Genomic DNA, 25,736 nt, shown 5'->3' on the forward strand with positions numbered 1-25,736 from the left:
TTCTTGTGAGATAGACAATTATTATGAAACTGGCAATTGTTAGATCAGTGCTTAAAATCTGTCACAGGGTGATACTGACTGGAACTAATGACTACTTATTAATTTTTGTCAGATGGTCCTATAATTTATTAGTATCTTGATAATCTGTTAGATTTTTAAAGACCTTCGCTAATATTATTAAGATATAGCTAGAGACAACATTAGCTATAATATGTGAAATATTCTTGCTGAGAATAATATATTCAATAGGTTAACATTTTTTTAACAACATTTTAAAGTTTAGAGTTTGCCATAAATCCCAACAATTCAATAGGTAGCCTTTTTATTAACATTGTTTCACAGATATGGAAACTGAAGGCTAATATTTGTGACCTTTTAAAATTTACCTGGTAAGTTGTAAACATGGGTTTCAAACTCATTTATTTATCAACAGATATTGATTTGGAGTCTGCTTGTAAAAAGCACTGGAAATAAAGTTGTAAAAACTCAATGCACTTACATCCTCAGGGAGAGCCAGATATTAAACCAATCAATCATGGGATTAATTATTTAATTACAATGTGATTAATGATGAACAACGCAAAATGAGAGCATACAACAGAAAGACCTGACCTAAGGTAAAATTCCCTGGAGAAATATTTCACCTGAATTTTGAAGAAAGTAAAGAAGATAGGGGGTGCTCCAGGTGTAAGGAAGAGTACTGTTTAGAGCACAAAGAATGAATGAAAAAGATGTCTGGAGAGATAGTCAGAGGTCAGGGTCTAAATCTCATGCTTTTTTGCAGAAAAATTTAACTAATGGTTTAGTTTCTACCATTTATGAGCAATGTGTGATACAATATGAAAGAAAACAAAAACTTCAATTTAAATTAAAAAATGCAAAAAAAAAAAACGCTGCCAAAAGCCAGCTGTTGATTTTTATGGGCATTGTGGTATATTATAAATATATGATCAATTTTTAGATCATTTTTAAAAAAATTACACCTGATATGAAATATTATATTAGTTTTAGGTGTACAACCCTGTGATTAGACATTTATATAACTTATGAAGTGATCACCCCAATAAATCTGGTACCCATCTGACACCAAATATAGTTATTACAGTGTTATGGACTATATTTCCTATGCTGTTCTTTATGTCTTTCTGACTATTCTGTAACTACCAATTTGTACTTCTAAATCCCTTCACCTTTTTTTCATCCATCCACCCAATACCTTTCCCATCTGGCAACGGTGAAAATGTTCTCTGTATCTATGAGTCTTTTCCTGTTCTGCTTGTTCATTTGTTTTGTTTTTTAGATTCTACATAAAAGTGAAATCATCTGACATTGTCTTTCTCGATCTGACTTATTTCACGAAGCATAATATCCCCTGGGTCCATACATATGGTTGCAGATGGCAAGATTTCATTCTTTTTTATATCTTAGTCATAGTCCATTGTATGTATGCACTACTTCTTTATCCATTCATCTATTGATGGACACTGAGGTTGCTTCCATATTTTGACTGTTGTAAATAATGTGGCAGTAAAACAAATGGATGTATATGTCATTTGGATTTAGTGTTTCAGTTTTCTTTGAATAAATAACGAGAAATGGAATTGCTGGATCCTTCTTTGTCTCTAGTTATAGCCTTTGTTTTCAAGTCTGTTTTGCCAGGCCTGACCAGGAGGTGGCACAGTGGATAGAGTGTTAGACTGGGACATGGAGGATCCAGGTTTGAAACCCCAAGGTCACCGGCTTGAGTAGGGGATCAGCAACTTGAATGCGGGATCGCTGGCTTGAGTGTGGGATCATAGAGATGACCCCATGGTCGCTGGCTTGAGCAAGAGGTCACTCACTCTGCTGTAGCCCCCTGGTCAAGACTCATATGAGAAAGCAATCAATGAACAACTAAGGAGCCACAACGAAGGATTGATGCTTCTCATCTCTCTCCCTTCCTGTATGTTCCTCTCTCTGTCTCTGTCACACACACACACACACACACACACACACACACACACACACACACGCCTATTGTCTGGTGTGTCTTTCTGTTTGAAATGAGTCTTTTGTAGACAGCATATGTAAGGGTCTTATTTTGTTATCTATTCAGTCGCCTTATTTTGATTGGAGCATTTACTCCATTTGCATTTAAAGTAATTATTGATAGATATGTATTTAGTACAATTTTGGGGGTTTTTTTGAGAAAGAGAAAGACAGAAAGGGAGACAAGCAGGGAGAGAGAGGAGAAGCATCAACTTGTAGTTGCAGCACTTTAGTTGTTCCTTGGTTGCTTCTTATACATGTGTTGATCAGGGGCCTCCAGCTGAGCCAGTAACTCCTTGCTTAAGCCAGCAACCATGAGTCAAGCCAGTGACCTTTGAGTTTAATCCAGTGATCATGGGGTCATGTCTATCATCCCATGCTCAAGCCAGCAACCCCACACTCAAGCTAGTGAGGCTGCACTCAAGCCAGAGACCTCAGTGTTTTGAACCTGGTTCCTCAGCATCCCAGATTGATGCTCTATTAACTGCACCACCACCTGGTCAGGCTATCCTCACTTTTTAGATTCCTCCCCTTTTTTTTTTGCTGTTTCGATTGGGTATTTTCTGCTTATCTTTCTTAATTGTTGATTTAATTTTCTTCTTCATCTACTCTATTATTGATACCCTATAATTTATTCTTTGTTCAATTAGTGTATCTTTCATTTCTGACTTTTAAAAAATGGTTTTCATGTTGTTGAAATTCTCATTAAGTTAATTGAATATTCTTATAACCAGTGTTTTGAACTCTGTATCTGGTTGTTTGATTGTTTCCATTTCATTTAGTTTTTTTTTCCTGGAGATTTCTCTTGTGTTTTTTGGGGTTTTTTTGTTTGTTTTTATTTGGAACCTGTTTTGTTTGTTTCCTCATTTTGACTGCTTTCTTGTGTTTGTTTCTATGTAGTACATAGAAATACCACATCTCCCAGACTTAGTAGAATGTCCTTATGTAGTACCTGTAAGGGCCCAGGAACGCAGCCTCTCTGGTCACCCAAGCTTGGCACCCAGGTGCGCCACCTGTGTGGGCTGTGTGCACTGTCTTGTTGTATATAGTTGAGCCTTGATTACTGTTGGCATGCCACTGGGAGGGATTGACCCTCCCACCCCCACCCCCATCCCCTGTGCTGATCAGCTGATAGGACTGGCTGTGACTACAGTGAGGAGCTGCTGTGCAGGGGCTGATCCCGTGGAGCAGGACTTCCTTCGGTGGGGCTTTGGTGCCTGCTGAGTCTGCCCCCTGAGTGTGTCCCTTGTATGGTGGTAGGGTTGTAATCCAGTGTGGTCTGCAGCTTTCAGTAGGTGCACTGACTCTGGGATCTCCTAGGAGGAGCAGTCCAAGGTCAGCTACAGTCTGTGCCCTCATCTGAAGGTGGCTGCTACTTGTGCTGGGCTTGGAGAGGCCTAGCTGCAAACCAAGGTTGGCTGCTGCTAGTGCTAGGCCTGGGGCTATTAGCAAGAGGTATGGGGCATGCAGTGGCCAGATGCTACTTATTTTGAGAGATTTTAGGAAAGTCTGAAGCATGAGCCAAGAAAGGCCATTTGTATGGAAAAGTCACTGGAAAGGACTTGGGTGGACCCTGCAAATTGGGCAGGGTGGGCATCTTAGGGAATCACCAGGGCAGGGCTAACAGTGTTATCCACAATGATGGAGACTCAGATATGGCACCTGCCTACAGGCCCTGTGTGTGGTGGGCTCAGCAAAGGAACAATGGCCTCTACCAGCACTTCTGTCTGGGAGGGACTGTCCCTTTAGTTCTCATTCAGTCTGAAGCTGGACAATTCAGTTCCTCCCTGTATGTTCCTGATGCCCTTTGGGCTGCTGCCCCAGCATTGGAGTGAGTGAATGAGTCCGAGTAAGTCCTTGTGCAGGCCCTTTAAGAGAAATGCTTTGGTCCTCCAGGGCCATTCATGTCATTCAGCCTCAATCTCTGCTGGTTTTTACAGCCAGAATTTATGGGGACTTCTTTTCCTGACACTAGAACCCTGGGCTGGGGATTATGATGTGGGGCCAGACTGTCACTCTTTAGGGGGGAGACCTTTGTAGCTGAGATATCACTCCCAATTTTTAACTGCCACACTTGGGGGTGGGACCAGCCCGTTCAGAGACTTTGCTCCTCCTACAAGTCTCTATGTGGCCTCTTCTTTATATCCTTAGTTATAGGACTTTTATTCAGCTAGATTTCAGCCATCTTAATGATGGTTGTTCTGTAATTTAGTGATAGTCTTGATATTGTTGTGGGAGGTTCTGAGTGCTGCATTTACTTATGCCACCATCTTGACTGGGAATCTCAATTTTTATTAATAAAATATATAACGTAAAACTAGGAGTTATGCTAGGTTTTATCCTTGGATTAAAGAATTAATCCCTTTCCTTTGACTTGCATAAAAATTGGAGAAGCATTATTCAAAATTTCTGCAATAGACAGCTTTATTGTTTGAGTCATGTGGAAAGTTCTTTATCAGGTCTTTTGGGTGCTACCTTTACATTTTCTTTTATAATTTCTTCAGAAAGGAGTCTGCATAATTTCCGTGTTGCCAGTCAGTAAGTGATATGCAGTGATATTGAAATCAGCTGATGAACATTTCCCAAGCTGCATTTTTCTCAAGGTGCAGGGAGAGTGGGTATTAGGCTATATTAATTAGATAGTGGTGTTCCAAACAGTGGTTATCTCTTAACTGGTTGTTATCGGATGGATTTACAAGGGTTTAGTTATAGACCATCGCCAAAAATAGTAATTCTGTGCTCTTCCATTTGGAAAATATGAGAGTACTATATTAACAATGTAAGTCTGAAAAGATTTGGTGTAAAGACAATGCTTTTTATAGATACTAGCAAAAGCTTTTAGTACCAATCAGCTCTTCAACTTAAAACAGCAGAACATACTATAAAACCCAGAACTTAAGGCATTTAAAAAATTTATTGTAGCCAAAGAGAATAAATATGAAAAGTGAATAGGTAAGTGACGATTTTTGAAATGTGTATTTCCGACATTGCATGGATTGTGTATGAAAGCAAAAAGAATAGCATAGTGAAAAACTCGTGGCTTATCTATTTCCACTATCATGAAGAAACGAAGTTTTGAAATTTACTTGAGAAAGAACTGCTCAGTGAGAGTCTAATTCGTTAAAAAACAAACACACACTTGGATTAACAAATAGGATTTCTTCAAACATGTAATACTTGTTCTTGGAGATCTGGTTAAGAAGCAGAATAGAAATAAATATTATATATTTCAAACTGACTTATCAGATCTATAGTATAGACATTCTGAGATTCAAAATGTGAAGCTTCTTTTACATGGAATGTGAAACATAAACTGTATGTGTTTTGAAGTAATCCTGATCTTCTATTTATTTTGTATCCCTTATTACTATATATCAGATATAATGTCCTGCAATTTAAAAATAGTCCATCTTCATTTCCACCACCATTCCCCTTCGTTTATATATAATATATATACAGAGAAGTACAAAATCATGTGTACAAAAGTGACCATACTTATGTAACCATCACTGAAATTGAAAAAGAGGAATATTATCAACATCTTAGGAGCATCTTCTTTTGTTTCCTCCCAGTAATTGTCCCTTTACTCCTCTCTAAAGGTAACCACTATCCTGAATTCTGATTATCATAGATTTTGACCTTTCTTTAAATATGTAGAATCCATTTAATTCAATAATATGCATTCTTATGTGGCTTCTATGTGTTCTGGCTACTTTACCTTACAGTATGCCTTGATATCCAACAGAGTAAATATACTGCTCACAAAAATTAGGGGATATTTCCAAATGAATATGAAGTAATAAAATATTCCCTGATTTTTGTGAGCAGTGTATTTCTACTTTTTTCTGCTTCTTTGAAGTTATTATGACAATTCTTTGCATTTCAGTATATATTATAAAACCTGTTTGTCATTACCATATATGTGAAATTTTGGATTGAGATTGAATTGTATCTATAATAGATCAATTTAAGAATGAACAATTTTATAATAATGACTATGTAGGACTCAGTGATTGCCTCCTATTCTATATGTTATCTGAGTCTTCTTTCAATATGTTTCTTATTGACTAATCTTTTGAGGAGTTTTATAAATTTAGTCTTTAAAAAATTGTTTTTTTAATGTTTATTTTATTGATTTTAGAGGGAGATAAAGGGAGAGAGATAGAGAGAGAGAGGAACATAGATCTGTTCCTTTCTGTGTTCTGACTAGTGGTCAAACCAGCAACCTCTGCACTTCTGGCGATGCTCTAATCAACCGAGCTATCTGGCGAGGGCAAATTCAGTCTTTTCAAATAATCAACTTTTGCTTTTGATCATCTCTATTGAATTTTTATTATTAAGTTGTCTTTAATCTTTATTATTTCCCTTCTACTTTCCTTGAGCTTAATTTGATGTTTCTTCTTTAGCTTCTTGAGAAGGATTTTTAGATTGATTTTTCAGTTTTTCTTTTTATATATGCCTCTAAGGCTCTATATTTTTCTATCAGACCAGCTTTAGTTGTATTCCACAATTGTATTCTACTTTAAAAAAATATTTTACTTATTAATTTTAGAGAGAGTAGAGAGAGAGAGGGGGAGGGAAGGAGAAGCATCAACTTGTAGTTGCTTCACTTTAGTTCAGCAGTCTCAACCTGTGGGTCGCGACCCCGGTGGGGGTCGAACGACCAAAACACAGGGGTTGCCTAAAGCCATCGGAAAATACATATTTCCGATGGCTTTAGACATATTTCCGATGGCTTTAGCCGCTGAGAAGCCGCGCTACCATCTGCAGTCTGCAGCAGCGCTATTCAGCTTGAACGCAGGCCGTTATGGACGGCGTTCCAAACTGAATGCCTGAGGTCATGCGCAGATGTGATTGCATCATCCATCTGGGGCCTAAGGGGCAGGGGAAGTGGGGGGGGGGAACACTTCACAGTCCATAGCAGCGTATTATGTGTGTCTGGCGCTTGCTGACGTCATCAGTGGGCGGGTGCAGCAAGCACAGGAGGACAGAAGCCTAGGAGGCAGAGAGGCAAGAGTCGGAGAGCCAAGAGAGCCTGCAAGACAGCCTGCAGGTGTAATAAAGGTTAATAATGTAAAAACAGTACACACACCATACACACAGTACTGTGTAAGTGTAAGGTGATTTGTTTGTAATCATTACACAGTACACAAAGCAGCTTACACTTACACAAAGCACCATGCATTTACACAGTGTGAACTACATCAGTCTTATACTATAAGAGACCACTATAAGATGTAGTTCACACTGTTCCCCAATGTATAATTATCTCCCATATCTCCCACTATTTTCCCATATTCTGAAATCAGCGGTTTCCGGCATTGAATCTGCCTCCTATTGATTTCATTGGGAGTGCGGAGGATTTTGTGGAAGAGAGCTCCTGAGAATCTTGGGTTACCACACAATCCACCGCAGCCTCCTTTTGATTTCAATAAGAGGCAGAGAAATGACAGTTTCCGACACATTTCTTCCTCTCCTATTCAAGTCAATGGGAGGCCGCAGCAGATTCTGCTCAAATATAGAACATGTTGCTTAATTTTTTTCACGCTAGAACTTTTCCTAGAGCAGAAAAATTCCAAAGGTGGAATCCGCCACCCCCAATAGACTGAAAGAGGCCTCACACTGAGGAATCTGCTGTGTGGATTCTGCAGTGTAAAAGATCTGCCTCCTATAGAAGTCTATTGGGGTGGCGGATTCCACCTTTGGAATTTTTCTGCTCTAGGAAAAGTTCTAGCGTGAAAAAAATTAAGCAACATGCTCTATATTTGAGCGGAATCTGCTGCGGCCTCCCACTGACTTGAATAGGAGAAGAAGAAATGTGTCAGAACTGCATTTCTGCTGTACAGGGGATCTCTCTTCTGCGGAATCCACGGGTCTCCCATTGAAGTAAATGAGATGTGGATTCCACCGCAGAAATTGCTGCTTTATAGTGTGAAAGAGCCCTGAAAGATACCATGCTGTGCAGAAACTGCAGTGTATCCTATGACGTAGTTCACACTGTTCTATATAGAAAACTTGCCATTAATCTGGAAAAAACAGATCCATTAGTTAAGCAGCTATTTACAGAATGGTAGCCCCAATACACTAGGTAAGGAGGTCCATTAGTAATAAATATTTCTCAATATATAATTAAATATTGTTTTTGTGATTAATCACTATGTTTAAATTATGTTTGATTTGTAGCAATGAGAATACATAATGCATATCAGGTATTTACATTCCGAATCATAACTGTAGCAAAATTACAGTTATGAAGTAGCCACCAAAATTATTTTTTGGTTTGGGGTCACCGCAACATGAAGAACTGTATTGCGGGGTCACGGCATTAGAAAGGTTGAGAACCACTGCTTTAGTTGCACTGATTGCTTCTTGTATGTGCCCTGACCCTGCGAGCCCAGGGTTTCGAATTGGCAACTGACAGCATTCCAGCTTGACACTCTATTCACTGTACCACCACAGATCAGGCTTCCATTTTGATATGTAGTACTTTAATTATAATTTATTTCAAAATATTTTCTACCATTCTTTGTGATTATTTTATCTACTTTTTTAGGAGTTTATTGCTTAATTTCCAAACATATTTTGATTATCTTTTTTTTATTGATTTCTAGCTTAATCACACCATTGTCAAGAGATTTATAACTAGAGTTCTTTGACATTTATTGAGACATATAAATAGAGTTAAATTTTAAAAAGTCAACTCTATCAAAATGTAATTTATGTACAATAAAATATACCTAATTTAGGCTGAATTAAATGAATTTTGACCAATGCATATACCCATGAAACTATCACCTCAATCAATCAAGATTAAAAACATTTTCAGCATCTAAAACGTTTCCTTGTACTCCTTTGTAGTCATCTCCACTGGTATTACCCCTGGCCCAGCAACCACTGACCTGTTGTCACCATTGATGAGTTTTAATTATTTTTCTATTTTTTTCATCTATTTTATTTGTTTCTGCTCTAATCTTTATTATTCTCTTTTTTCTGCTTTGTTTTTAGTTCTTGTTTTCTAAATTTTGGGGGTATTAAGTTCAGTTATTTGAAGTTTTCTTTTTAAATTTAAATCTTTATTGCTATAAACTTTTCTCTTAGTACTTCTTTTACTATATTGAATACATTTCAGTATGTTATATTTTCATTTTTGTCTTAAGATATTTTCTACTTCATCTGTAGTTTCTCCTTTGAACGATTGCCATTCTTGTGGATGTGTAATGGCATCTTAATGTGGTTTTTAAATTCAGTTTTTGTCATGAATTAATAATGTTATACATCTTTTCTTGTGCTTTATTGGTCACTAGTATGTCTACTTTTAGAAATATTTGTTTAAATCTGTTGCCCAATTTTTAAATGGGTTGATTTCTTCTTTTTGAGAATAAAATATATTCTGGATACAAATTCTTCATCAAGCATATGAGAATGTTTTCTCCTAGTCTGTAGCTTGCCTTTTGATTTTCTTAATGGCATCTTTTAAAGAATAGACATTTTAAATTTTGGTAAAATCTAATGTATCATTTATTTCCTTTATGATTCATGCTTTTTGTGTTATGTTAGGAAATGTTTGTGTACTCAAAGATTAGAAATATTTTCTCCTAGATGTTTTATGGTTTAACTCTTACAACTGGTCTATGACCAACTCTGAGTTAACTTTTAAATATGGTGTGAAATAAGGTTTGAGGGCATTTTCTTTTCCATATAGATATCTAGTTGTTAAGTTATCATTGATTGAAAAGCTATCTTTTCTCCTATTAAATTAACTTAGTAATTTTGTTGAAATTAAATTGATTTTATATACCTAGGTTTACTTCTGAATTCTTTATTCTGTTTATTTGATTTATACATGTATCATCGCTCCAACAGCATACTATCTTGTTTACTATCTCTTTATATTGTCTTGAAGTCAGATGGTATGAGTCCTCTGATTTTGTTCTTTTTTTTCCCTTTAAAACTGTTTTGATTATTCTAGGTTCTTTGCATTTCCATGTAAGTTTTAGTACATTTAGTGTCTAATACAGTGCTTGGTATGTAGTAGGTGCTCTACACAAGTTTGTTTTGTAGTATTTCAAAAGCTGTGGAAATAGACATTGAAAATTATTTTTCACAATGTTCAAATTTTACACCAGTAAGAAATATTTCTCTGGTCTCTGAAATGTTGTCAAATAAGAAACCCGGCTTTGCAGTTTCACAAGCAAATTAAGGCAAGTATAATGGAGTAATCAACATATTTTTTATTCCAACCACAGAATGTAGTGCCTCAAGTGAGTTGTTTCTAGTTTCTTTCTCTTGTCTCATTTTGTGAAGTTGTTAACTGAATCTTTATTTTATTCTTTGTACAGCTTTATGAAACTTCAGTTTTCAAAAATAATGCAGATTATTATTGCTAACAAATAGAAATTGTTACTGCTGATGAAAATTATGGGATTTGTGTGATAAAGAATTGTCTATTATAAATGTTGAGGTTTCTGCATATTGTAGGTGTTAATGTAATTATCTGTGTCCAAGCAAGATCATATATTATTCAAAAGATAAACCTGAATATTAAGGATAAATTGGACCTGCATTAGACTACTTGTACTTTACCATTTTGTAATTATTTTTTCTTTGTAATGCTGGATCTTTTATAAGAAAAATATTTTTGAAAGATTGTTACATGTAGCTCACATCACTTCTGAATTCTTAGCTTCCTATTTTGTGAGCAAGCTCAATAAAGCCATATGGATTTAATGATTAAAATAAATGATCTTAAACATACTGATAGTGGAATTCTAACGCCAAGACATGTGAATGGATGATATCAGACAAATGCTGCAGCTGTCAGATAGCTTATGGTAGTTTTTAAGTAAAGTGGTGATGGTTTTTTCTTGGATACTTCTCTCACTTTTGCAGCTGTTCCAAAGGGTTTAACATTAGCATTGAACAAATATTTATTCAGTACTTATTATTTATATTGTTTGGAAGGATGTTAGAATTAAGATATATTAGTTTTTCAGCTTTATTGAGATATAATTGGCATATAATAAGGTATTTAAAGTCTATATCACAGTGATTTGATACACATATACATTGTGAAAGTATTTCCCCCCATATAGTTAATTAACACATTAATCACTTTATCTATCTATCTATCTATCTATCTATCTATCTATCTATCTATGTATTTTTCCACATGAGAGGAGGGGAGATAGAGAGACGGACTCCTACATGTGACCCTACCGGGATTCACCCAGTAACCCTTGTCTGGGGCCAATGCTCTGCCCATGTGGGACCATACTCGCAATTGAGCTATTCTTGGTGCCTGAGGTGGAGGCTCCCCTGAACCATTCCCAGTGCCTAGGGCTGATGCACTTGAACCAATCAAGCCATAGGTGCAGGAGGGGAAGATAGAGAGAGAGACAGACAAACAGACGGGGGGTGGGAGGTGGGGGAAGGTTGGAGAAGCAGACGACTTTTCCTGTGTGCCCTGACTGGGAATCGAACCTGGGTCTTCCATACACCAGGCTGATGCTCTACCACTGAGCCAAACAGCTAGGGCCATATTTATTTATTTTTGTTAAGAACAGTTAAGTTCTACTGTCTTAGCATATTTTAATATGCTAACAATACAGTGTTATTACCTGTCCTATTGTCACTATATTTTACATTAGACTCTCAGACCTTACTCATTTTATAGGTAAGAGTTTGTACCCTCTTACTGACTTCTTTCTATTTCTTCCATCCTCAGTCCCCTGGCAACCAGTTATGGTCTCTGTTTCTTTGAGTTTGACTTTTTTTTTTCTTTTGATTTCACATATAAGTGAAACCCTGCAGCAATTATCTTTCTCTGGCTTATTTCACTTAGCATAATGCCCTAAATGTTCATCCATTTTGTTGCAAATGGCAGGGTTTTCTTTTTTCTTGTGGTTGAATAATATTATATTATATATATTTGAATATATGTCACATATTCTTTATCTATTTATCCCTTGATGGACACTTAAGCTGTTTCCCTTTTTTGGCTATTGTGAATAATGCTGCAGTGAACATGGGAGCACAGATGCTTCTTCGATATTCTGTTTTCATTTCCTTTGGCTATATACTCAGAAGTGGGATTGCTGGATCATATGGTAAATATATTTTTATTTTTGAGGAACCCCTGTATTGCTTTCCATAATGGTTGCACCAATTTACATTTCTACAAACAGTGCACAAGGGTTCTATTTTCTCCATATCCTTGACAACACTTCTTTCTTATCTTTTTGATAATAGTTATTCTAACAGGTGGGAAGTGATATTACATAGTTTTGATTTGCATTTTCCAGATGATTAGTAATGTTGAGTACTTTTTCATTTACCTGTTGGCCATCTGTATGTCTTCTTTGAAAAAAAGTCTATGTAGTTCCTCTGCCTATTTTCTTTCTTTTCTTTTTTTTTTTTTAGGCCAGAGACAGAGGAAGAGAGATGATAAGCATCAATTCACAGTTGCGACACTTTAGTTGTTCATTGATTGCTTCTCATACGTACCTTGATTGGGGGCTTCAGCTGAGCCAGTGACCCTTTTGTCAAGCCTGTGACCTTGGTCTCAAGCCAGCGACCTTGGTTTTAAGCCAGTAACCTTTGGGCTCAAGCCAGAGACCATGGGATCATGTCGGTGATTCCACACTCAATCTAGCAACACTGCGCTTAAGCTGGTGAGCCTGCATTCAAGACAGATGAGCCTGCGCTCAAGCTGGCGACCTCAGGGTTTTGAACCTGGACCTCAGCGTCCCAGGTTGATGCTCTATCCACTGTGCCACCACTGGTCAGGCTCTGCCTATTGGATTATTCATATTTTTTATGTTGAGTTGTATGAGTTCTTTAAGTTTTGGATAGTGACCTCTTATCAGATATATGATTTGCAAATATTTTCTCCCATTCAGCAGGTTTCCTTTTTTGTTCTGTTGATGATTTCCTTTGCTGTGAAGAAGTCTTTTCTTTTGATATAGTCCCTATGATGTGTATGTGTGTACCCCCCTCATTCCAACATGTGTACTTCATTTTTTCCAGCGTTATACATAATATTGTGTAAGTTTAATGTGTAGAGTATGACTGTGTGTGTGTGTGTGTGTGTGTATGTGTATGTGAGAGAGAGAGAGTGTGAGATAGGCATATGATGTTTTCCTTAATAATAGCTAAAAGTGGAAACAACTTAAATGTTCATCAACAAATTAATGGATAGAAAAACTGTGATATATCCATATAACAAAATAGTATTCAGCCATAAAGAAAATGAAGTACTGATACATGGTACAGTGTGGGTGAATCTTGAAAACATTTTTAAGTGAAAAAGACTAGACTATATGTTGTATAATTCTATTTATATGAAATGTTCATAATAGACAAATCTATAGAGACAGAAAGTAGTTTAGTGGTGTGCAAGAGCTGAGGGGCAGGCAGAAATGGGAAGTGGCTGCTAATGGGTATGGAATTTCTTTTTTGGGGTGATGAAAATGTTCTAAAATTAATTGTGATGTTCTAAAATTAATTGTGGTGATGGATGTACAACTCAGTGAATATACTAAAACCATTGAATTGTATTGTTTAAAAGGATGAATTTTATATTGTGTTAATTTTATACCAATAAAAATATTATTTAAAAAATCATGGTATTAGAGTTTACCTAATAGGCTAAATTGAAAATTTCAGTCTTATGTTATTTATGTATGTTGTTTCCACAACTGAATTTTAAGTTCTTTCAGGACAGAAGCCATAAATTTGTGCTTTCTTCTATTTCTAGGACCTAACAATATTTCTCTGTCTCGCTATTTGTTTTTCTCTCTCTCTATGTATATATATATATGTATGTACACATATATATACAGATATACACACATATATCATATATATGTATGATGTTAGCCATTTGAATCTTTTTTTCTTCTTAGGCTAGCTAAAGGTTTGTCAATTTTGTTGGTCTTTTCAAAAAATCTTAGTTTTGTTGAATTATTTTTTGCTTTTCCTTTTGGCTTTCACTTATTTGTGCTCTAGTCTTTATTTCTTTTCTTCAGCTAACTTTGGACTTAGTTCTTTTAGTAGTTTCTTTAGGTGTAAAGTTAAGTTGTTTATTTGAGAACTTTTTTTCTTAATGTAGACATTTACCACTCAAACTTTTCTGTTGGAATTGCTTTTGCAGCATCTCATAAGTTTTGGTATGTTGTGTTTTCATTTTCTTTTGTTTCTAGACTTTTTTATTTTTTCTTTGAACTTGCTAATAGTTGGAATTAATATGAACATTGAGGATTGACTGTTAGATTCAGCAACATGGAGCTCACTAATGACAGGAACAGATTCAGTAGAGTGGTAGGGTTAAATCTGTTTGCATGGGTTTAAGATACGATGGAAGAGAAAATTTGAGATGGTGAGTATATATTATAAATTTAATCCCATATTATGAATTTATGTTAAACTTATATTAATATGTTCAGACACAGGAGACATTCTAACAATTTTGTGTTCTTGAAGAAATCTCTCTGAAACCTCTGATCTTCTCCAATTTGGACTAGTTGCTCTACAACTATTATACTGTGATTATTATTTACCATCATCAAGAGATTCCTCTTATCCCTCTCTTTTGTTTGAGTCATTCGTTTTTGGATCCCATTTCATCTTCTTTCTCATCTTTATTGTTTTAGAGGTACACGTTATTTAACTGTTTTGTGAAAAATAAAACATGGAAAGAAAAGTGTTAAAACCTTGCATGCATTGATGAAAATGTCTTTATTTTACTCTCACTAGAGATGAATAATTTGGCTGGTTATAGTATTCTAGCTTGGTAATTATTTTCTCCTCTAAATTTTGAAGGAATTGATTCAGCCAATGTCTTTTTTATATTTTGCTGTTGAGAATTCTGATGTAATTTAAAATCTCGATCCTTTATATGAAAATTCTTAGCTTTTGAAACTTATGGAATCTTCTTTGTCTTCACTGTGTTCTAGGGAGAATTTGTTTTTATCAGCTTTGCAGGACACTAGGTGGATAACTCCTAATCTAAAAACCCAAATACTTTAATTTTGGGAAATTTCATATAATGTTTTTTTTTTTTTTGTTTTTTTTGTATTTTTCTGAAGTGAGAAGCGGGGAGGTGGAGAGACAGACTTCCGCACACACCTGACCAGGATTCACCCCACATGCCCCCTAGGGGACAATGCTCTGCCCATCTGGAGCATTGCTCTGTTGCAACCAGAGCCATTCTAGCACCTGAGGCAGAGGCCATGGAACCATCTTCAGCGCCCGGTCCAACTTTGCTCCAATGGAGCCTTGGCTGTGGGAGGGGAAGAGAGAGACAGAGAGGAAGGAGAGGGGGAGGGGTGGAGAAGCAGATGGGCGCTTCTCCTGTGTGCCCTGGCCGGGAATCAATCTGGGACATCCACACACTGGGTCAAGGCTCTGCCACTGAACCAACTGGCTAGGGACATTTAATGATTTCTTTCTTTTTTAAAAAAAAATTTTTATGGACAAGAGTGTGGTGGTTACTGGGGTGGGGGGGAGGGAGGGTGTGGGAGGGAAGAACAGAGAGGGGAAGGGGGAGGGGGAGGGGCACAAAGAAAACTAGATAGAGGGTGACGAAGGGCAATCTGACTTTGGGTGATGGGCATGCATCATAATTGAATGACAAGATAATCTGGACATGTTTTCTTTGAATATATGTACCCTGATTTATTGATGTAACCCATCAACATTAATAAAAATTTATTTATAAAATAAAAATAAATAAATAAATAAAATTTTTTTAAAAGACTTTATTTACTCATTTTAGAGAGGAGAGAGAGAGGAGGGGAAGAGCAGGAAGTATTGATTCCCGTATGTGCCCTGACCAGTTAAGCCTGGGGCTTCAAACTGGTGACCCCAGTGCTCCAGGCCAAGTCCCCATCTACTGCACCAGCACAGGTCAGGCTAATGATTTCTTTAATGATATCATTTTTTATATTTTTTGATGTTCTCTTTTTCTTATTTATTTATTTATTTATTTATTTATTTATTTATGTGACAGAGACAGAGAGAGAGACAGATTAGGACAGACAGGAAGGGAGAGAGATGAGAAGCATCAATCTTCATTGCAGCTCCTTAGTTGTTCATTGATTCCTTTCTCATATGTACGTTGACTGGGGGGCTACAGCAGAGCGAGTGACCCCTTGCTCAAGCCAGCAACCTTGGGCTCAGGCCAGTGACCTTGGACTTCAAGCCAGCAACCTTTGGCTCAAGCCAGTGACCATGGGGTCATATCTATGATCCCATGCACAAGGCAGTGACCCTGTACTAAAGCTGGTGAGCCTGTGCTCGAGGGTATGACTTTGGATTTCAAACCTGGGTCCTCTGTATCCCAGTTTGTGCCACTGCCTGGTCAGGTTCTTTCTTTTTTTTTTATTTATATTCTCTCTTGAACTACTTTTATTCAGATTTCAAATCTCATTAGCTAATCTATTATTTTTTTCTCTTGTTTTCTATCTCTCTTGTTTTTTAATTTGTTTTCTGCAACATTTCAACCTTATCATACAATTTTTCTGTTTAGGTTTTTCATTTCTTTTTTTTATTCCTAACAATTTTGTTTTCATTATTTCCTTTATTCTCTAGCATTCTTATTTCATAAATGCAATATTTTTCTCATTTCTAATAGAGTATTATAGTTGTTTTGAAATTTTCTTCTTTAGTCTATTTCTTCCAAGTTTCCCCAAGGATGACAAGAAGAAGAAAGATTGCCAGAAGCTGGCCAAGAAAGACAAAGACTCAGTGAACAAATCTGAGGGCAAGGCCAAAAAGTATTAGTCCATAGGCAAAGTTCGGGACAATTTCAATAACCTAGTATTTTTTGACAAAACAACATATGACAAAATGTAAGGAGGTTCCCAACTATAAGCTTATAACCCCAGCTATTGTCTCTGAGAAACTAAAGATTCAGTTCCTTGGCTAGGGCAGGCAGCCCTTCAGGAGCTCCTTAGTAAATGACTTATTAAACTAGTTTCAAAGCACAGAACTTAAGTAATGTACACTAGAGACACAAAAGTGGAGATGCCTCAGCTACTGTTGAAGATGTATGAACAAATGGTCCTGCCAGTTGTACATTTTGAAAACTAAAACTTTATTAAATAAAAAAATCCATATATTGCTTGCTGTGTCTCTAAGTCTCTTAATTTACTTAATTTTTCTCTGTTTCTTTCTTGCTGTTGCATATACCATTGTTCTCTCACTATCTCTCACAATCTCTTTTTTCTTGCAAATTTTTTTTTTGAAAGAGAGAGAGAGAGAAGAAGAGAGAGAGATGAGAATCATCAATTTGTAGTTGAGGCACTTTTTTAGTTGTTCATTGATTGCTTCTCATACGTGCCTTGAGCCTGTGACCCCTTGCTCAAGCTGGTGAGCCTGTGCTCGCTCTGGATGAGCTCATGCTCAATCTGGTGACCTTGGGGTTTGAACCTGGGACCTCAGCATCCCAGGTTGACTCTGTCCATTGTGACAACACTGATGAGGCTTGCAACTTGCTTGTTATAGAAACAGAGTCGATTGTCCTACAGTTTTTTAGTCTTGACTTTGCTGATTGTATCTTTGTGCTATCTTTAAGATGTTATAGTGTCTCCTCTATTTTCTAAAACTGATAGTTGGATTTAGATGCTTTGTCAGACTCACTACTGCAATTGTGTGTGTGTGTGTGTGTGTGTGTGTGTGTGTGTGTGTGTGTGTTGGGTGGGAGTTTGGGGAGCAAGACTACTTCAGAAATATATTTACATCTATTGTGAGGCACTGATGTTCTGTTTTCTGTTTTTGTGTTGTTAGCAGCCACTGATGATCATTACCTACATCCTTAAATTAATTTGGGGTTACAAAATGAATATACTCAAATTAATTTCATTCCATCAGTGTTTATTAGCTAGAAAATTTTTAGATAGCAATCTTCTCATCAGCTATTTGGTTAACTATGAATTGGTTTCTATAGAAAGGCAGGATGAATGTTTCTTTCCCTTATTTTCCTTTATTCACAGTAATGAATTGGTTCCTTCACATTCTCCAAAGGAGACCAGTAAATCTTTGTTGTTGTTGTTGTTTTATTAAGTATTATCATGAACCCTTGGACGTAAATGAACTTGATGTGTGTTAATCTGTTGCAATTATTATTTTTGTCAGTGATCTACCTCTGGTCCTTGAAGCCTCTTCAGGTTGGTTACTGAGTCTTTTTGACACGACTCCAATGGTTTTTAAAATCTCTCTTATGTTTTGGAATGATAAGGTGTTTGGGGCATTTATACATTTTTTGTTTTAGAACTGAAATCAGCCATTTCTCCAGAGACTTCTGTTTATTTTGGGAGACATGATATTTAGAAAACAATCTATTCTAGGGGCTAATTGCTTCTTAAACAGTTTTTCAACCAGTTAGTTCTCCTATTTTTATACCCATATCTACATCTTTTAGACGTGCCTACTGCTGTTGTTTTCCAAGCATTTAGGAGATTCCTTAGTGTAAATTGGCTGTTTCTTAGTTCTCTGTACTGGAGGCTTTACTTTCTTGGATCTGCTTAGTCTGTTTTACCACTTGTTCATCAACTTTGCTCCCAAAATTTTGTTCTTTTTTCTGTTCCTGTTGGGTTTTGTTTTGTTCTTTTTGTATTTGTGGGTTTATGACTTAAAATAAAATCTCTCATCTTTGTTTTTGAGAATATTTTTTGCTTAGTACTTATGTTTAATGTGTTATATTTAACTAGAAGCCATCCGTTAACATTTTATGAGCAACAGTTTGGCTATCTTGATTTCACCCTCTTCAAAGCATCTGTTTGAATATTTTCTTAAGACAGTGCTCTCCTTAAAAGAAACTTTTTTTTTTCTTTTTGCAAGAGAGACAGACTGGAAAGGAGCAAGATGAGAAGCATCAGATTGTAGTTGCAGCACTTTAGTTATTCATTGATTGCTTCTCATATGTGCCATGACCAGGGGGCTCCAGCTGAGCCAGTGACACTTTGTTCAAGCCAGTGACCATGGGGTCATTTTGATGATCCCACATTCAAGCCGGCAACTCTGTGCTCAAGCCAGTAACCTCTGGGTTTCAAACCTGGGACCTCATCATTTGAACCAGGTTGATGCACTATCCACTCCACCACCACTGGTTAGGTCAAAAGAAACACTTAAAAAATATATTTTATCACTTACCTTCAATAAGAAGAGGAAGAAAGGTAAAAAGATGGGAGGGAGAGAGCAAGGGAAGAGGAAGAAATGGCAAGGCTGTGACAATTTCATAGATCATTCCTAAAGCTTGACAGTTTTATTGCCCATGTCATTAAAAAAATCCCTCTTCTTGACTACCACATCTTAAACTACTATTTGACTGACTTATGTTTTAGGCAAAGAGGCATTGCTAGTGATACAAGAGGTATTCTATTCTTTTGAGTACACAGGGTATCATAGTGATTTTTATTTGACTTCTGTCTATTGTGGTACGTCAACCATTTTCTCCTCTGATTAGAGAGACATTAAGTTAGTGGGGTAAATTGTTTGGAAGAGCAGAGCCTTGGATAATTGCTCCATTTACTCATTTGAAAAAGGAGCCTAGTATCTTGAAACAACAAATACTTAAAGCCATTGTTAAGCCCACTTCTCTGAGACCATCTTGTGGTTCTCTACTAGCCAAGCAGCAGAATTATTATGTGAACTTTCAACTATATTCAGTTAAGCATTTCCGTATTTATATTACCAGTGGAGGTGCTATTTGAATAGTTAAAATAACTGTGTGTGGTGGCCCTTAGTGCTCTTCACCAGTATTTCTCTTCTCTAATTCTGGGCACATGGTAGGCTTGTATTTCCCTACCCCCTTGAAGTTAGGCATAGTCATATGATTTGCTTTGACTAAGGGAATGTCAAGGAATCAGCACACAATTTTGCCATTTACCCTGTTTTTTTTTTTCACCTGCCTGTGACTCGCCTGGTTTCAAACAGTAGAAGCTCTTGCAGGTGGCATCCCTAGGTGAGGACAGTAAAGAGCAGAGCAATAGCCATGCAGGGAGAGCAAGGAAAAAAAGCAACCTTGTTACTTAAAGTCACAGTGATTTTGGGGGTTATGTTGATTTTGTAACCTAGCTTTTCTTTACTAACACTCTGAGAATGTAGATAGTCTAAGTTACTTGGAAAAATGCACTACTGTTTCCCCTGATTCCTGCTTAGGCAGTTAAGAACAAAATGATATAGATGATTGGTTTTAAAAAAACTATGACTGTTTTAAAATTAAGCTTCAGTTTATGAAAGATGAAATTTTTAAATGCTTTTAGGGTGAGATTTTGGAGGAATATGTTCTTTGAATCCTTGATAGTTATGGTTGTATCCTAGTACACAGAAATAAAGCTTTAGATTTCTGACTTTGTGGAAAGGTATCTTTTAATTTAGAGATAAAATATAGCTTTCTTTTAGGAAAAACAATCAATAAGCTTTGTTGTTTGTTTTTGGTATCTCTCACTCATGGTGGGTTATTTTCTTAAATGGTTTACTGATTTTTTTTTTTAATTTAATTTTATTTATTCATTTTTAGAGAGGAGAGAGAGAGAGAGAGAGAGGGAGAGAGAGGAGAGAGACACAGAGAGAGAGAGAAGGGGGGAGGAGCTGGAAGCATCAACTCCCATATGTGCCTTGACCAGGCAAGCCCAGGGTTTTGAACCGGCGACCCCAGCATTTCCAGGTTGACGCTTTATCCACTGCGCCACCACAGGTCAGGCATGGTTTACTGATTTTTAAAAACAAATTATTAACATATATTTATTTAAACTTAATCCTAAGGGCCTAAATTGAGGCTTGTTTATTTCATGAAGGGTTTATGTTTATTTCTACTAGAAACCAAGGTACATAGGCCTGAGACTGCTTTAGCACCATTCAAGAGTCTTGGCTTAATTTCCGGAGGGAGATTCTGATTCACTTCATGCAGGTTTAGTTCCTCCCTGCCCCCATTCTATTTCAGCTCATATTCTTGTCTCCCCCTTACACCTTTCCCTGACTTACTTGGAAGCTCAGAAATACATTAAATATATTTTTATGGCATATCCTGGATCTAGTTATATAATAGGGGAAGTCTTATTTTGTTTGCTATGAGCAAAAGTCCTAGAATGTCATCCCTAAGAATATCAGAGGCATCACATATACTTGAAATGTTCATTCTCTGTTCCACTGATAATAATATGTTGCATTTATATAATGCAGGCTACTATGAATTTTCATGTCTTTTCCCATTTAATCTCTGCCAACAAAGTATAAAAACCTTAAAAATAGCCTGACCAGGAGGTCATGCAGTGGATAGAGTGTTGGACTGGGACACAGAGGAGCCAGGTTCGAAACTCCAAGGTTGCTGGCTTGAGCACATGCTCACCAGCTTGAGCTCAGGGTCACTGGCTTGAGTATGGAATCGTAGACATGACCCCACTGACTTGAGCCAGAGGCCACTTGCTCTGCTGTAGCACCCCCAACCCCGATCAAGGTATATATGAGAAGGCAATCAATGAACAACTAAGGTGCTATAATGAAGAGTTGATGCTTCTCATCTCTCTCCCTTCCTGTATGTCTGTCCCTATCTGTCCCTCTCTCTATCTCTCTCTGTCTCTGTCTCTGTCTCTGTCTCTGTCACACACACAAAAAAACCCTTAAAAACAAAAGTAGGCATGTTTGTTATTAATAAAACCAGTCATTTCCAAGAATGAGGAATTGGTTCTATTAATCATAATCAGGAAGGATATTTCGATATTAGTATCTATAACAAAGATCTCATTTGTTGTATTTTCATGCTGCAACAGAGGAAGGACACGAGTGTAAAATTGTATCTTTTAAGATTATATTTTTGTCAATTATATATTCATGGGGGTAAGCATTAAAAATGGACATGAGAAAGGTGAAAACACTTGATTTAAGGTGTTGGGATTGTGGAAGTTTTGTTCATTTCATTCTAGTGTTCTTATGATTATACAGTTAATAAAAGGCATCTAAAACTTATTCAAAGGATATTAATTTTCCAGTTTTTATTAAAATCTATATATGCATTTATACAGAGAAAGAAGTGTGTTTATGTATGCTTATTTATATATCAGACTCTTAACCACTGTTATCTCTGGTTGGTAGGATTTCAAGTGATTTTTCAAAATGTATACTTTATGATATTTTTGTAATATCCAGTTTTTTAAAATAGGATATTTTTTTATAATTATAAGAAATGATATAACTTTTCATTTTAGAATAAGTGTTCCATGTGTAATAAAAACTAGTCTATGCTTTAAAAATTTATCTTTTACTGGGGTTGAGAGTAAAAAAGCTTATGTCCAAAGGAAAAATAAATTTATAACACATTTTTCTATAACTTTTACCTCTGAGATAAAAGTACCTGAAAATTGAAGACTAAATTTCTCAACTAAATGTTGAGTGAGACTCACTAGGCTTCAGAAGATCACATAGTATGCTCAAATATTTGATCATTTAACAATAAATCTCAAATATTTATATTTGCCTGACTTGTATACTTTATTAGAGGACTTAACATTTACTGGCAAAAGGGCTAGGTACTTTATATATATGGTATTTAATGTCACAATTATCTTTCATCGCACAGCCATGCATGGTTTTCTTAATTTTGTACTTTTGTGAAAATTGAGACTCAAGAGATTAAATAATTGGGGCAAAGTCATTTAACTACAAAGTGGAGGAGTCAGAAACAAACCCCAGTTCTGAAGGATATGACAGGCTTTGCTCTGTCCCACATGGTCTCATGAAGAGTAGTCCCTTCCTGCTGCTTATCTTATCTGGTTTTCTTCTGTACGTATTTATACCAGTTTCACTTGGTACTTGGGTATTTCAACAAAGGAAGAGACTGAAAAATACATATAAAAAGTTGATTAGCTGTAATTTTCATAAGATTTGAGAAACCCCTCCCCCCTTTCGCTGTCTGCAAATGGTTAAACTTGATGAAATACTAATGAAGAATTACAGAGTTATTTGTTTGACTTTGCCACTTGGGACACTTGGCAAATGAGACAATTCATCTCAGTGTGCAGCTAGTCTCATTTCTTAAAGAAAATTAATTAATGCAGTTTGTCTTCTTCCCATATCTCTGATTATAGTCCTTTTATTATACCTTCACTTTCCTGCTTTACTGTTCTTCCCTGGAAATGTCTGTTTTTCAAGCCTTTCTTGTTTCTTTCAACCTGATAAGTAAAAGCAATTTTCCTCAGTATGAGTGTGTATTTGTAATTTTAGTACACTTCAGACAAGACAGAGACATTTGTGCATTATCCCTTAGGAAATAAAATTCCATTCTAAAGAATTCTAAAGACACCAACCTCCTTTAAAAAGTGATTTAATCAATTTTTAATAATTGTCTTTATTACTCTTTGTGTTCTTTTTAGCAAGATGGGTTAGTATTGTTATATCTTACCACAATTGTCTTCCTGTAAAACAGCTCATTACTTAAATTTATTAACAGTATAATTTATTCTTAAAATCTTCACATTAAAAAAATAACACATATGATTTGGGGGTCATTTTTAAAAGTGGTTTTTGAAGAACAGGGAGTTTTCTATAATTTAAATTACAAGCAGAGATGCAATTTCTTTTTAGGAAATGGCTTGAGCAGTTTGTTACTTGGTCTCTTTGAATATATTTTTTCCCTCTCTTTCACAGTATGAACTTCTCATTTTAAAGGTAGAATGATTACCTGTTCATTTTCTTTCTCTTTTGATATTCATCTGAAAAAGGGGGGTTTCAGAAAGTCTAGCTTTTAAATCACTTTTAACGTTTTTCTCCACCCCACAGACCAGCAAGGAAGGAATCAGTTTGAAAAAAATAAGATTGTTATCAATCATCTCCCATACCAGTGTTATATAAAATTTTTTAATCATGTGGTGAGAATATGGAGGATTGGCATAACTATATTTAAACCAACCAAATGAAAAAAGATAGGAAAAGGATGGAAGTGAAGTTAATTAGGAATTAAGCAAATGCCTATGTTAAGATAGCAATTTGTATTTTTATATTAAAATTCAATAAAGGCTATATAAACGGTTATATGCTATAATGGTTTTCAGATTATTTTATATGTAGGATACTTACTTCTATATAATTTAGAATGAAATGTGATGAAATGGCCATGATACCAGTTTAACAATGGAAGGATTTTATTTTCTCAGATTTTTAGTCTTTTCTAATTTTCTCAAACTAGGTTTTAGAGTTATCGGATCATTTCATTCACTTACAACCTTTTAAAAGATGTGGATTACATCTCTATGTGGATTACAGAAATACTATTCCATTATTTGCCCCTATGATTGGTGGTATCTGGTAGTTAAAGGAATGGTAACATTTAAAATGAAATAACCCTGTCATACTATCATGGCAGAAAACTGACAGGATAGTAAAAATACACTGGACTTGGAGAACAATTCTAGGAGAAGCAGTTCACAGATCTTTTTATCAGGGAGATTTACAAATGCAATGCTATTTGGTATACTTAGTGTTGAGCTGAGGAGGAAGATCAGATGTATAAATCATGTTTGAGGATTCTAAGATAACCTGGAAGAGTTTTCAGATTTCAGAGAATAGCTGCGAAGTTGGTCTGCTATTCTTTTCTCTTCACTTTTACTTACTTACTTCTCTTATTTTATACTTTCATTGAATTATTTCAATGCAAATCTATATAATTTTGTCATTCAAGATTCTTTTGGGTTGGAATTATGGAGTGTTTTTCTTTCTTGCCCCGTCTATCATGAATTTGGTATCCATGGTTGAGGACCTTGGGAGCAGGAGAAGAGCATACTTATAAAATTAGATTTACGGCATGAGTATAGGGACATTTTTGAGGTGTCTCCCTTTCCCTTGAGTCTTCTAGAGGGGGACCATAGGAGCTCTAAAAGTGAGAAATGACAAAACATGCAGTTTGTCTGTTTTTATAAGTTTGACATTATAAAGTACTGAAATCATAAAGCTTAAAAATTTTTTTTTCAATTATACTATAGTTTACATTCAGCTTAATTTTGTATTAGTTTCAGGTGTATATCATAATGGTTAGACCTTCATATACTTGTGTTGGGCAGATAAAATGTATTATGCTCACTTTGTTAAAGATAACACGAGGAGGCCATCGCCCAGGTGATATTAATGTGTGTTGGGGTGGGTTAAAGGCAGGCAGAATCCTTGTAGCCTGGGGCTTGGTTTTGGGATTAAGCCTTGCCCACCCGCCTTGTCCACCCTTTTTGATGTGGGGCGGTACAATCCAATCATGCCTCAGAGAAGTGACTTTGTATTAGAGGCTTCCCTATTTTGTAATTGGATTAAAGGTTGTGAAGCTACACTATAAAATAGGGGCGGAACGGGAGCTTGCGCTCTTGGTTCCTGAGATTATCATTAGAGGAGAGAGCAGAGCAGAGAGCAGAGAAGGAGGCCACGTGGAGTAGGCCAGGAGAAGCAGGCAAGATGGCAGAGTATTGAGTGAGAGGCCAGTTTGTGCAGTTTGACGCTGGAGAAGGAAGGAGATGGGGAACTGAGGAGAATAAGGCTGGTGAGCTAGAAACCTTTGATTCTAGGAAACTCGGATAATTCAGTGGCTTTGTGAGCACTGAATGTGACTGGGTTTTGGAGCCTAGTGTGTATTTTTACTTGCCCGCCGGGTGCAAGCTAGGATTAAAGACTATGGCCCACCAGTTTTTGGCTCCATTGTTTCTTTACCGACTGTCCGAATCCAATGCGAACCT

The 25,736-nt window shown here is 36.3% G+C and overlaps 1 protein-coding gene and 1 pseudogene across 1 annotated transcript in view; both read left to right on the forward strand.

Annotated features, from left to right (window-relative positions):
* Positions 1 to 25,736, forward strand: part of TTC28 (tetratricopeptide repeat domain 28) — a 654,105-nt gene that overhangs the window by 135,886 nt on the left and 492,483 nt on the right. The gene's annotated exons all lie outside the window — the stretch shown is intronic.
* Positions 14,367 to 17,081, forward strand: LOC136393973 (small ribosomal subunit protein eS25-like; annotated as a pseudogene).

The sequence above is a fragment of the Saccopteryx leptura genome, chromosome 2 (genome assembly GCF_036850995.1).
Source record: "Saccopteryx leptura isolate mSacLep1 chromosome 2, mSacLep1_pri_phased_curated, whole genome shotgun sequence".
Classification (NCBI taxonomy): Eukaryota; Metazoa; Chordata; class Mammalia; order Chiroptera; family Emballonuridae; genus Saccopteryx; species Saccopteryx leptura.